This window comes from Ursus maritimus, unplaced genomic scaffold, assembly GCF_017311325.1.
Source record: "Ursus maritimus isolate PB19 unplaced genomic scaffold, ASM1731132v1 scaffold_5, whole genome shotgun sequence".
Taxonomy (NCBI): Eukaryota; Metazoa; Chordata; class Mammalia; order Carnivora; family Ursidae; genus Ursus; species Ursus maritimus.
The window spans coordinates 30256299-30270532 of record NW_024426663.1 but is presented as its reverse complement, the minus strand read 5'-3'; the positions used below and the strand labels follow the sequence as shown (position 1 = coordinate 30270532).

Here is a 14234-nt window from a genome sequence, read left to right as displayed (position 1 = left end):
GAAACTGTGCTGGAGGGGAATGTTCCATGAACTATGTCCAAAACCACACTGCGGAATTGGCTGGTTGAGAGAACTCCCTCTGTGGCCCACAAGCCCTGCAGACAGTTCATTGCACTGCTCGACTCTGCAACGATTGCCAGTGCGGTCCAGTATGTATGTCCTGTCTGCACCAGGAACTCTCACCTCCTCTGTGGTAGAGGATAGAGGTCGTGCTACAGATCAGGTTTCAGAAACAGAAAACTTGTGGGGTTGCCATTTTTTGGAGGAGGCAGAATGGAAGGAGGAATCTTTGTCCTGGAAGACCCTGAGATGGGCACTGCTCTCTCCGCTTCTCCCGTGGGAAGCTGGGAAGGGGCTGGTGGAAGGCTTTCGGAGTTCTGGGTTGTGTATCACCAAAACAGACAAATGAGAAATCAGTGCTAATGTACTTCAAAGAACTTGGGGAATAATCAAGAGAAGTTTTATTAAGCAGATGTTGCTCAGAGGACTCTGAGGAGTGACGAAGCAATGGTACTTTGGGATCTGAGGTGATTTTTGGTTAATCTGCACATTTTTTTAAAGCCCTGTATTAACTCTGTTAAGATGTTCAGGGAGGTCACTTGCAGAGAACCCATTGTTACTTCCTCTAAATTTTCACTGCTGTTTTGTGGGGAAAGGTGCCGTAGAGAATAGGAAACAGTGCCCTCTCCTGTAAGAGCTTGGCATGTTTGTCCATTCCGAAACAACATATGAGAATTTCCTCACTTACGTTTTGATTCCTGATAACTTCTAATAGAACCTGTTAATTGACATGGCACCTTTTCTCTGAAGAGTCATGTAAAAAAGACTTAACTAAGAAGCTATTTTAGATGTGTATTGTGTTGTAACAATTTACCCTAAATTTTGCTTAAAAACAATATGTATTGTCTCATATAATATCTAGGGACAGGAATTTGGGAGCTGTGTAGCTGTGGTTGTGACTTGGGGCTTCCCAGAAGGTCATACTGCAGTCGACTCCAGCTGGAAGACCCTCTTCTAAGGAGCCTCGTCACATGCCTGGCAGGTTGGTGCGGTTTGTTGGCTGGAGGCCTCTGTTCTTTGCCACACGGATCTCTCCGTGGTGGTGACTGACTTCCCCCAGAGCACATGATCCAAGAGGAAGCAAGGCAGAAGCCACAATGTATTTTATGCCCTAGTCTTTTTTTTTTTTTTTAAGATTTTATTTATTTATTTTGAGAGAGAGAGAAGGAACACAAGCAGGGGGAGGGGCAGCGGGAGAAGCAGACTCCCCGCTGAGCAAGGAGCTCTGTGTGGGGCTCCATCCCAGAACCCTGGAATCCTGACCTGAGGATAAGGTAGATGCTTAACTGACTGAGCCATCCAGACATCCCTTTCTTTTTAAGATTTTATTTTTAAGTAATCTACACACCCTGCGTGGGGTTGGAACTCAAAAGCCCGTGATCAAGTCACATGCTCCACTGACTGAGCCAGTCAGGCGCCCCTATAATTCCTCTTCTTTTTGACTCTCAGCTTTAGTCCTGAGGTAGAGAGCAAGACGAAATACCTTTCTTTCAGCAGTGAACTCAGGGATGTAGGAGACATCATTGAAGGGAAAGAGAGGGAAAGTCTCCTCCCTGCAGTTCCTGGAGCAGAGACAGGCTTTCCTGACAGAAATGTGTGGCCAGTCCCCTACGGCTGTTTTTTGGACTACAAGGGTGAGGACAAGTGTGTAGTCACCATTCTCCTAGGAGTTCCTCGAGGGACCTCTGCCCTTTACGTCCTTGTCCTAATTGTTTTCTGAAGGATGAGAAACATGCAGGGCAGCCCGCTCACACACGTGAACACACAGCTGATCCTTAACCTGATTTTGTGGGGGAGTGTTTGTTTTGTTTGTTTGTCTGTTGTTTGTTTTTTTAGAGAGAAATAGAGCATGATTGGGAGGGAGGGGCAGAGGGAGAGGGAGAAGCAGACTCCCCACCAAGCAGGGAGCCCGATTTGGGGCTTGAGCCTAGGACCCTGAGATCAGGACCTGAGCCGAAGGCAGGTGCTTAAGCGACTGAGCCACCCAGGCGCCCCTTTAAACTGATTTTGGAATAAAAAAATTTATCAAGGGAAAAGGAACTTCAAGGGCATTAACTTGAGGTTGTCCTTTTTCTCTTGTGAAAAAGGAGGTCCAGTTATGTATGTACCTTATGGTTGGTTTAGTATTTAATAATAATCTGTAATGTATTTTTCAGTAGTATTTGGGCATTTGTCCTGAATTACATAATTTCCCACAGACAATGTCCAGCACTGGGCAAATATGTGCTACTTAATAGTGTGTGCAAAAAGGGCTTTGCAAACCGGAAAGTACTTGAGGAATGTCAGTGGATACTACAGCCAAAAATCTATGTTCAGGTGGTTCAAATGCGTTGTCAACTCTATGGTTTTTAAAAACACTTTATTTCATTTTTTTTGATTATAAAAATAAAGTATAGCTATTACTGAAGATTTAAACTTACTAAAACCAAGAGTAACTAACATAAGCAGAAAAATAGAAAAATCACCCTGTAAAAACTCCTATTAACATCTTTGCATATTTCCTTTTGTCTTTTCTCTTGCATCTATAAAAACATAACATGATCATTTTGAATCTAGAATTTTATATGCTAAGTTTTAAAATTCAACATTATGGGGCGCCTGGGTGGCTCAGTTGTTAAGCGTCTGCCTTCGGCTCAGGGCGTGGTCCCGGCGTTGTGGGGTCGAACCCCACATCAGGCTCCTCCGCTAGGAGCCTGCTTCTTCCTCTCCTGCTTCCCCTGCCTGTGTTCCCTCTCTCGCTGGCTGTCTCTCTCTCTCTGTCAAATAAATAAATAAAATCTTTAAAAAAATAAAATAAAATAAAATTTAACATTATACCTTAAAAGACATTGCCTAATATGGAGGTAAATTATAATTTTAAATACTGTACAACTAACAACTGATGAAATTGAAAATACTTTTTTTTTTTTTTTTTTTTTTTTTTTAGAGAGGGTAAAGGAGAAGCAGAGGGAGAGGGAGAGAATATTAAGCAGGCTCCACACCCAGCCCGGAGCCTCATGTGGGGCTCATCTCACAACCTGAGATCATGACCTGAGCCACAATCAAGGGTCAGACACTTAACTGACTGAGCCACCCAGGTGCCTCTGAAAATACAATTTAACAGCAGCATTGAAAATTTTAAAAACCACCCATAATTCATTAAATAACTATTAAAACTATTTGTATTTTCCTTCTTTTCTATATGTACACAGATTTTTTTCCCAATATAGCACACGTGTGGTTATTTTGCTATTGTCACTTTTTTTTGCTGAAAAAAAAAATTTACTTTCTGTAGTCTTTCTAATTCTACTTTTAAATGGGTGCTTAATTTTATTTTTTGTCAGACAAACATGGGTTTGAACTTCAGCATGATATAATCTAGTTATGTGATTCTGGGAAATTTCTTTGAATAGCAATAGTGCGTTATAATTGACATACAAAAACCACACATATTTAAAATGTATACTTTGATAAGTTCTGATATGTGTATATACCATCACCACATTAGAGACAGTGAGAATATCCATTAGCCCCAAAAGTTTCCTTATGCCCTCTTGTAATCCCTCCCTCGTACCCCACATAATTGTAGATTAGTCCATGTCCTTGCTATGAAAATGTCAGAACATTTGAATCAGGTTACATAAAAAGACAAAAACTGGAAACTTTGCAAGGAGGCAACTTGGCTTCCTGTATAACTCTGGCCTTGGCCCCAGAGGCAGACCCTCCTAGGATTTTTGTGGCAGGTTAATATGATGGCCAATTTTTCATGTACTTCCTTTCTTTCAGGCCCCAGGGTCAAGTCCCCACTTTAAACAGCTCTACTGTTTTTGCCTCCTACCTGTGGATTTGTACTAGCTTTTTTTTCCTCCAAAATAGCCCTTATGAACTCCCCCAATCTGAAATTTCCATTTCTCTAATTCTTTTGCACACTTGTAACCCTTTTAGCCGCAAGGGTTATGACTCATGCCAGAAATTGAAAAGAAAAACTGTAGGGGAGCCTGGGTGGCTCAGTCGGTTAACAGTCTGCCTTTGGCTCAGGTCCTGATCCCAGGGTCCTGGGATTGAGGCCCACATCAGGCTCCCTGTTACTTCACCCTCTGCCTACAGCTCCCCCTGCTTGTGCTCTCTCTCTCTGTCAAATAAATAAATAAAATCTTAAAAGAAGAAGAAGAAAGAAGAAAGAAAGAAAGAAAGAAAGAAAGAAAGAAAGAAAGAGCAAAACTGTAATAATTAATAGAATCTGTAAAGTGCTACCAGATGACCTTTCTGTGCTATAAACGTTTGTGTGTTTCCTGCCCACCCTGGGATTTCGTGTCACTTGTAAATTTGTGTTGCTAGCATGACAGGGTCCTATTAAGGCTTCTGACATTATCTTTGTTTCTGAAAGGCTCCTGGAGGGCAGAGGCTGGGGCTGGTTTACATCACAGATAAGCCCCTGAAGGGCCGGGAGTCTACGTAATTTCCAGCATATTCTGGAAATTAGAGAGCTTCCAGATGCAGTTATGCAGTCGGACACTAAGGGGCAGCATGTACCAAAAGAAACATCTAGCTCTGCTGAAGCCAAGCCCAAACCAAGTAGAAGCCACTTGTTTCGAACCCCAAGAGCAAAGAATGTAGAGAGAACATTTTCATCTCTCGAATCAGATTATAATGTTACAATTTTAAATATCTATTCTATTAAGAGTTTTGCCTGCCAACTGAATTTTCCAAGTAAATTAATTTGTGATCCAATATGATTTAAATATGCTTCTGAGATATACAGAGTCTGCAAGAGTTACCCATTTGACTTCATTTATAACTTCGGTGGCTTAATCTGAAAATATTTAATTCCAAATTCAGACTCTTTATATTCTTTGAAATGACTGTTGTCTGTCTCTTTCTCCATTTGATGAAACAAAAATTTTTTGTGTGAAATAAAGGCAATCAAATAATTCTTTAGACAAACTCAACAAGGCTAAACTCTTTGGAGATCTTACAGTTTCCCTTCTGGGTCATTTGCTCACTAGTCCATCCAACAGCAAAGATTTCTGAGCATTGCCTCATAGTGTTGGATCTTGTGCTAAATGCTATAGAATGCAAAGATGGACCAGAAATCAGATCTGTCATCAAGGGACTCATTCAAAGCCTGGAGAGCGGGGAACAGATGGGCAGACTGAAAACAACCACCACCACCACCACCACCACCCTGATTACAGGAACGTGTGCTAAAAGAAATGATAAAAATGACAAAGAGATGCTCCAGTGGTAGGAGAAGACAGAGGGGGGAAGTTGGAAGTTGGGAAAGTGCTGGAAAACGTCCAAGAGGAGAGAGCTGAACTGAGCTTCAAGGGTAGACAGAAGGAGCATTCCCAGAGTGCCAAGGCAAGGAAGAATGAGAGAGCACAGCATTCTGGTCGGTTTGTCGGCAGGGTCGGACTTGTGAAGGCCCAGGGGTGAGGGCATTAATTTGCATTTTCAATAAACTCGTCTGACAGCAGAATGGAGATGGGAATGGAGAACAGAAAGCAGAGAGAGCAGTAAGGAAGCCACCTCTATTTTGGTGATAGAGACCAAAATTATGAAGCCCGAGGTGGGGAAGAATAGAGAGAAATGGGTGAGTTCATTTGATGTTTTAAAATAGTGAGGGCAGCAGGACGGCGGGTGGGGCTGGACGTCTGAATGGTCAGCGCAGCGGGAGCGGGGTCGGGGGGCCATGGGCTTCACTTTGGTCTTAACTGAGCTTGAGGCGCTTGTGCGACATTGTGAGGTAGGAGTGGGGTCCAGCGGGCGGTTGAAGCTGGCTGTGGAGCTTAGCAGAGAGATGTAGGCCAAGACATGATTTGGGGAGTGATTGAAATTACAGGAGTAGCTGGATCACGGCAGGGTGGTGGTGGGGTAAATGTTAAGCGTTGGAGAGGAAAGAGTACATTTAGAAACGAGGAGGCCCAGAAAAGTGTGGTCACAAGACGTGAGCGTATTCTTGTATAGGAAGACCCAGCATAAAATAGCCCCAGTGTTCCCTGCAGTCTATACATTTAACACCATCTGAGAAAACTAACAAGGGGACGCCTGGTCTGTTACCCATCGGACTCTTGATCTCACCTCAGGTCTTGATCTCAGGGTCGTGAGTTCACGCCCCGCACTGGGCTCCACACTGGGCCTGGAGCCTGCTTAAAAAAATAATAACAACAAGATTTGCTCCCAAGAGCAAGGTTCTTCTGTTATCCGTACACAGGGCCTGGCATAACAGAAATGCCTGAAAAATATTTCTTGCCTATATGTAGGTATATTCATCCAGTGGGATAATATGCAACTTTAGTGAATGGGCTAGATTTATATGCTGATATAAAAAGATTTCTAGGATATGTTAAGTGAAAAAAATAAGGTGTACCACACATTGATACTGTCAGGTATATGTATGTTTAAGGACACATATGTAATATTATGTATCTTACATACATTGTACACATATTTTTTTTTTCTGTAAGGGTAACAATAGCTGCCACCTAGCATTTACTATGTTGCAGGCACATATTTTAATTCATTTAGTGCTTTCTGTTAGGTAGGTACTACTGCTATCCCATTTATACAGACTCTATTTTCAGCGTTCTCCCCAGCCATCCCCTTCCTAGCAACTGACTGCAATTTCCACTCATATTCCCCACCGTGGGGGTACAGAAGGCTTCCTCCTTGCCACTCCCTGCTTTCTCATCTGATGCACACAGTGGGTGCCAGGCCTTCCTTGGGGGCCCTCGGGCCAGCACTGTGGGGTTTGAACTCACACCTGTTCCTTCTGATGATTAAAAACAGACACAGAGGCCCTTCCAGTTGAACCTCTCGCCGCTGGTAATTCTGGTCTTTTTGGGAACAGGTGTGTGTAGGTGAAACCCCGGGTATAAACGAGTGGAGTTTAATTATAAACACCTGTTGACAGAGCCGTGCCCTGGCTGAACAGGTACGAAGTTGGGTATTTTCTTCATCTTCTACTTCTTTTTAATCTATGTTTTATTTATTTTGATTTATTATTATTATTTTTTAACCTGTGTTTTGATATGACTCTGTAGTTGTTGTCTGGTGGCTGACTTGCGAACACACCGGAAGTGCTAGATTTGGGGGGAGCGGGGATTAGGGAGGAGAAACCCCCCCGTGCAAGGTCTCCCGTGCAGCCTGCCCTAGGCGCCCAGAGCGCTGGACTGAAGAGAGGGCGGTGAACAGGCGTCACCTGTGGGCTGGGCGCGGGGAGGCCATGTTCTCCTTCAACGCAAGTGGCGAGGCTTCCGCGCCTGCTTATTTTGGACAAGTGTTCTCCCCCTGAGTTCGGTGGCCCGTCCCCGGAGCGTCCGTTTACCATGCCCGCTCCGCTGGGGTTGCATGAACGTCAGGATTGGGATCTCCCCCCAGTCCTCTCGCCAGGAAGGGGACAGATTGAAGCTCACCCTGGGGGGCACCGAAAATGCTCCTGCAGCGACAGCTCACGGGATTCCGCCCGGTGAGTCGCAGCGTCCCGTCGCGTGTGGTGGAGGGTGGATGAGGTCGGCGTCCAAGGAGAGCCTCTCTGTACCGTCGCCTCTGGCTGCCGCCAAGAGTGCCGTTGGTCCCGAGGTTCCAGGCCAGGGCAAGCGAACGCTGGAGGCCTTTGTCCTCTGTGTGCCCTTGATCCCTGAGCAGCACAGGTTTGAGCCGCGGGGGGCCTCTTTCTGTGGATCTTTCACATGCAGGACTGAGTGTGTTTGCTCATAGCGTTTCCCTCACAGCGTTTCCCTAGCGAACTTTATTGGAAGAATATAGTATATAATACCTGGAAGACGCAAAACATGTGTCAGTCTGCTGTCGATGTTACCAGTAGGCTTTCTGCCCACAGCGGGCTATTAGCAGTTGAGTATCTGGGAAGTCAGAAAGTCATAAGCTGTAGGCAGCATTTTCGGGGGGGCTCGGCACCCCAACCCCCATGTCGCCGGAGGGTCATCTGTTCATAGGCGTGTCCCCTTCTCCATGTTGCCTGTGGCTGGGGCTTCCAAGGGTCGTAAATGCTATTTCGGCTTTCCTCAGTGATGCAACATCCTGGTGCAGCCAAGACACAGCTAGTTACACTAGGAAGGAGAGTTAATGACTAGTGGCACGAGTTACAGCTAGAGCTTCGTCTACCTGTTGTAAAATTAATATCACGTATTGGGCCAGAAATGAAGCCCAGGGTCTTTTATGCTGCGGTGGCAAGTTTTCTAGTGAATGACAAATCCTTAGCTTTGTCAGACCAGCACAGGCTGATTGCGAGGGACAGAAAGGGTGTGTCTAGCCAGTGACCGGGTGGGCAGCAAAGAGGTTCACATCTCAGAATAGCCAAGAGTTCAATAAGCCTACACATGAGGGCTTACACTGGAGTGTTCGGGGGCTCATGCCTTCTGAGCAAAACCCTTTACTCTGATGTTATGCAGCCGCCTCGAATTGCCTTTAGCAGAGTGTGTTATCCTTGCATGACGTTATTTGTCCAAACCCTGTATTAAGACTCCAGTATTTGCAACTACACACGCTTTTCTCCTTTACCCTCTATAGGAAAACCTTAAAGTAAAAAAAAATAAAAATAAAAATAAATTAAGTAATCTCTATGCCCACTGTGGGGTTTGAACTCACGACTGTGAAATCAAGAGTCACATGCTTTACCGACTGAGCCAGCCAGGTGCCCCTACAGTAAAAAATTTTTAACACAGTAATTCTTCACAGTTGGCTACTGGATTATATAAGATTTGGGATAAAAGGCTCAGCAGGTCAAACTTGGCACATTGATTTATTCAAGTGAAATGTATCATTGTTTTTGATCAAGTTGATCTTGATCAATTAAAATTTCCAGCCTTTTAATGGTTGGCGTCTGTTGAGAGGGCAACAGGAATTCCTGGAGGAAATGAACTATTTTTAGAAATATTTCTCAGCACCCAATAATCATAGGACCAGTGAATGCTTCACAGTCCCACCCATTCTGAAGCCTGACCTCTTCCATGGGCTCCTTGCTTTACTTTCCACCCCTATAATGCAGTCATCCTTCTAAGATCTACCCTTTATCAGGTGCCTCTTTTTTTGTGTCTGCTGTTGTGCTAGGTAAGGCTGCAGATAACTATTGTTTGTTCCATCCAAGATTTGGGACATACTTAACAATTTTTTCATTATTCATCCGAAATTCACATTTAACCGAATGTCCTGCATTTTCATTTACTAAATCTAGCAACCTGGTGCTAAGCACTTTTCAAAGTGTTGATGTCTCCCCCAACTTCTTGGGGAGATAGTCTTCCCATTTTATAAATAAGGAAATTAAAAAATGTTAAATGCTTTGCGCAAACTCCCATTGTTGGTAAATGGTAGAGCCACCTACTCTCCCCCTATCGGCTTTAAAGTCTGCTTTGTTCTGTGTGTTTCGAGTCCTGGTCCTTGACCTTTGAAGTTGTGTAAATGCATTTTCAGAACCCGCAGCTCATGATGCTAAGATGCTATTTGCTCTTCTTGGTGTTTAGATCTAAGCCAGAATTACATGGCCCTGGGGCAGAAGGCTAGACTCATCTAGAACTGGTCCTTGGTTTAAATCCACCTGCATATGGTCTCTTGGAAATTGTCCTTAGATACTAAAAGGGAAATAAAAAATTGAATGTAAATAAAAGGAAAATGCAGTTTCAGTTGTCATGAACCTCAAGGCCTGGGAGTTAGAAATTTTCTTTTTCCTTTTAGTGCCAAAAGGACCCCCAGTTGGTTGATAAGATAATGCAGGACCAACCAATGAATTCGTGGTCATGGTGGCAGCTCTGACAGTTGCTTGTAATGATTACTTTGTAGAACAACTGAAGAAGAAAGGAAAATACAAATAAGTAGTAAGCTTATCTAAGGGCAGAAATATAGCCATAGTTGTTTGCTTCCTGTTCCTCTATAGTCTTCAGACCTGTAGTTACAGTGATGCCATCTATAGATATAATATACTATAATTAATTACTAGTATTATTATTATTTTTTTTAAAGATTTTATTTATTTATTTGACAGAGAGAGACAGCCAGCGAGAGAGGGAACACAAGCAGGGGGAGTGGGAGAGGAAGAAGCAGGCTCCCACCAGAGCAGATGAGCCTGATGTGGGGCTCGATCCCATAACGCCGGGATCACGCCCTGAGCCGAAGGCAGACGTTTAACCGCTGTGCCACCCAGGCGCCCCTAATTACTAGTATTATTAAATGATGTGTACCTTAATACACTGATTTAAATACTCTAAATCTTATATACCGTACTGGAAATTTTCCTATACTACTAAGGAGGTTTATGCTTTTTTTTTTTTTTTCTTTAAATCTGTCAGAGAGCAAGCACCACAAAATTTAGCAGCTTTCAAATGAGACTAAAGCTTAGCAAACTTCTAAGAGACATTTATCACCCTTAAATTGTATTTGGAACTTCTTAGCCTATTAACGAAATTAAGTGGCTCTCCCCCCTATCTGTGGTTCTGCTTCACATGGAAGAAGTTGTGCAGGTCTGTCAGCAGAAAGGCTGACCCACAGAAGAAAGTGCTGGCTTTGTCGGAGAGCGGTCAGGAGAGGGTCAGGAGAGGGTCAGGAGAGGGTCAGGAGAGCGGGTGCACTCAGGGCTCGGTATCCAAGCCAAGAGAGCTGAAGCCAGCAACTCTTGAAGGCTGCTGTGTAAATTCCTTCCCTTGCCCCTTGGGTCCCCTAATTCTGGGGCAAGTGTTCCACAGGACTCCCCTAGTGCTTGCCCTGGGGTTAAGCTTCAGCCACCTGCCCGGGAGGCTGCCTTGCTGTCACACCTTCTCTGCGCTCCCTCCCTTTCTTTGTCTCACTGCATCCCCCCACCCTGTGTGTCTGCACTCTCACGTAACACCTTGCATGCAAGTCCTTGTCTCACTGTCTGCTTGGGGGAAACCAGACAGTGACCGATCTCTTGGAGATTTTTAGAAAGAAAATAGTGTAATGAAAGGTATACTTTTTCTTTTTATAAATTTATTTTTATTATTTTTTTAAGATTTTATTTTTAAGTAATCTCTACACCCACCATGGGGCTCAAACTCACAGCCCTGAGGTCAAGGGTTGCATGCTCTACCCACTGAGCCAGCGAGGGGCCCCTATATTTATACTTTTAAACACGTAGCCCTGGCTGCTGTGTGAAGAAAGGGCCATAGAGAGGGCCAGTGCAGAAGAGGGAGACTAGTTAGGAGGCCGTCCTTGTGTTCTGAGCAAGAGACAATGGTGTCTCAGCCCCAGAATCAAGCAATGGAGATCAGTTTTTTTTGTTTTTTTTGTTTTTTTTTTTAATATCAATTTGTTAAGTGCTTTGGAGGTGGGAGTGACAGGACATGCCAGTGGACTGGTGAGGAAGTACAGGATATATCTGTTCTCCCTTTCTTCCATATATTAGAAGCCTAATTTGTGCAGGGTAGCAATGTGCCCAGCTCTATTTCCCAGCCTACCTTGCAGCTGACGTGGAGCTTATAACATAGTTCTGGACACTGAGACATAAGCAGAGGTCTCCTGGGAATTTCTGGGAATGTTTTGTTGTTTGCATATTGGTTCTGTGCCTTCCACCTTGTTAATTCCTTCCCTGTCTTCCCGTTGGAATGTAAATGCGAGGCTGGAGGTGAGGTTGCCAGCTTGCAAGCATGAGGATAGTGAAGGAAAACAGTGAAGAACTGGGACGTTTTTGGCGCTGAGGAGGCCCTCCATGGCCCTGGTCTGCCTATTTCTGGTCCTCTCATTATGTGAAAAAAGAATGACTGCTCTCTGCTTAAGTTGGATTCTGTTACTTGCAGCCCAACACAGTCTCTAACGTTCAGATTTTTGGTCAAGCAAATTTAGTAAGTGGGAAAGGCTGGGAGAGGAGCAGCTTTGTGGTGGGGACCCTTGGGGGAATAGCTCCATTTAAAATGCCTATTGGACATCCAAGTGGACATATTATGTGGGCAGTTGGGTAGATGAGAGTCTAGAGCTCTGGGCAAAGAGAGGAATTAGAGACTCAGATGTGGAAGTCATTAACACATAGATGTTGCTGAGCCACAGGACTGAGGGATCACTTAGGATGAGAACGTAGATAGGAGAGATGAAAGGGCCAACAGTTTGCTGTCAGGAAAAAGGAGCCAGCAAATCCTACAGCAAAGGCATGGTCAGAAAGATAGCAGGAAAACCAGGAGAGTGTGGTACCTCAGAAGCCTCGAGAAGAAAGTGTTTGAAGAAGGAAAGAAGGTAAAATCTATAAAGAGAAGGAGTCAGGTGGGAACGGAGAACTGACCACTACATTCGCCAAGGTAGAGATCATCAGAAGCCTGATGAGAGTGATTTCTCTTGCGAAAGTGTCTGTCCCCCAGCCTGGCAGACAGGAGATGCTCAATAAATATTTAAGTGAACAGATGAAAGAACCTGCCTGTTGTTGATTTCCTCGTGCTAAGACCTGCCATTTTTTTTCTTTACGTAATATTTTTGTCTCTCTCAAGCCAGTTCTGAGCAGGCAGGACAGGGAGAATTTAGATGTCAGAGCATTCAAGAGAAGAAATGTATACTCTTGGTGTTTACTCCTGTCGCTCGAAAGGTTGGGGGAAAATGAGAAGAAAAAAGTGGACTACATATTTCAGAGGTGTTCAGACTTTTTTCTTACAAGATGGCACTGTGTTTACGCAAGAGAAGATCTGAACGTTTCTCCGGGGCTTTTAAACATTTTGTTTTAATTTGGGCCGAAGTTTGTATATTCTAAAATGAGTCACCAAAACATGAAAAGTAAATTCAAAATTTTCTCCCTGTCCAGTTCAAGGAAGGACATTCTCAACATAGAGAAATAAATGAAAAAAAAAAGTTCATTTCATGCTGTTTCTAAAAATCAATCAATAGGGAGGAAAAGCAATTTATGTGTGAAATTAGGTATCAAATGAGTAAGGATTACATCATGCACCAAAAGCTCTTTCCTAGTGAAGAGGGGGTGGGGCTGGCTTTCTTTTGTGTGTGTATATGTGTGTGTGTGTTAGGCGTCCACAGTAAGTTTGTAGGAGGCAAAACTGATTACTTCTTATGCCCACAGGCAGTGGTCTGTGCATTTGCTGCTGTTTAAATCAACCTGAAACAATATTCAAGGGTCGCCCCTGCATTGGCACATTCTAATGTCTAACATTCCCCCAATGTTCTTTTTTTTTTTTTTTTTTTTAAGATTTTATTTATTTATTTGTCAGAGAGAGAGCACAAGCAGAGGGAGCAACAGGCAGAGGGAGAAGCAGACTCCCCACTGAGCAAGGGCCAGATGCAGAACTCAATCCCAGGACCCTGGGATCATGACCTGAGCCGAAGGCAGACACTTAACTGACTGAGCCACCCAGGCATCCCTTCCCCAATGTTCTTATTGGAAGACAAGACTTACAGGAGACAGTAGCCTAGGTCTGATTGGGGCCCTGCCCTTGAAATGTGGCTGGCAATACAAATAGCTAGAAATGGTGGGGTCCAGGAAGGCCTTCCAGAGGCAGAAGCCTGGAGTTGAGTCTTTGACAAGGGAAAGAAATGGGAAAGTTAATTAAAGAGAATTTGGGTAAAGTCGTGGAAGTGTGAAGCGAAGGGACATTTTGAGGGCAATGCAAGTGGTTTGGTGCCCCCAGCGTGTAGCGGTGGGATAGCAGGAGATGGGGCTGGAGAGGCCGACAGGACTCATAATCAGAAAGGGCATTTGGTGCTAAGGTGACAAATTTGCAATTTATCCTGAATGTTATGGGAAACCATTTTATAATTTTATGCATATTTGCTTTTTACTTAAAGCAGTTTTGTTGGTTTCTAAACTCTCCCATAAATTTTTCAATCTTTAAAACAGTGATTTTTGCATCCTAATTTGACATTACACTCACACTTTAATATATATATTCATATATATTAAAAATATATATGACTAAGGTCCATCTTCCACAAAGATGCTGATTCATTTGGTCTGGGGATGGGGCCCAGGCATCAGCATTTTTAAACGAGCATCAGTTGATTCTAAACACCACCAGGGTTGAAAATCACTGCTTTTGTGGTGATTCACTTGAACAATCAGATCAACATCTGACTGAGAAGTGTCTAGAACGGCAGCTGTTGCGACTTTAATGTGTGTGTGACTCACCTAGGGATCTGATTCAGCTTTAGTAGGTCTGGGCCATGGGCCTGAAATTCTGCATGTCTAACAAATTCCCAGGTGATGCTGATGGTGCTGATAGAGGTGGTCTTGACTCTAGGGT

At 43.9% G+C, this 14234-nt stretch overlaps 1 protein-coding gene across 3 annotated transcripts in view; it reads left to right on the top strand.

Annotated features, from left to right (window-relative positions):
• Positions 1-14234, top strand: part of LOC103663859 (corticotropin releasing hormone binding protein) — a 60177-nt gene that overhangs the window by 5744 nt on the left and 40199 nt on the right. For all 3 annotated transcript variants that reach the window (XM_040622168.1, XM_040622169.1, XM_040622167.1), the window contains one exon: positions 923-1042. The gene's annotated coding sequence lies outside the window, so the exon portion shown is untranslated. The remainder of the gene's footprint in view (positions 1-922; positions 1043-14234) is intronic.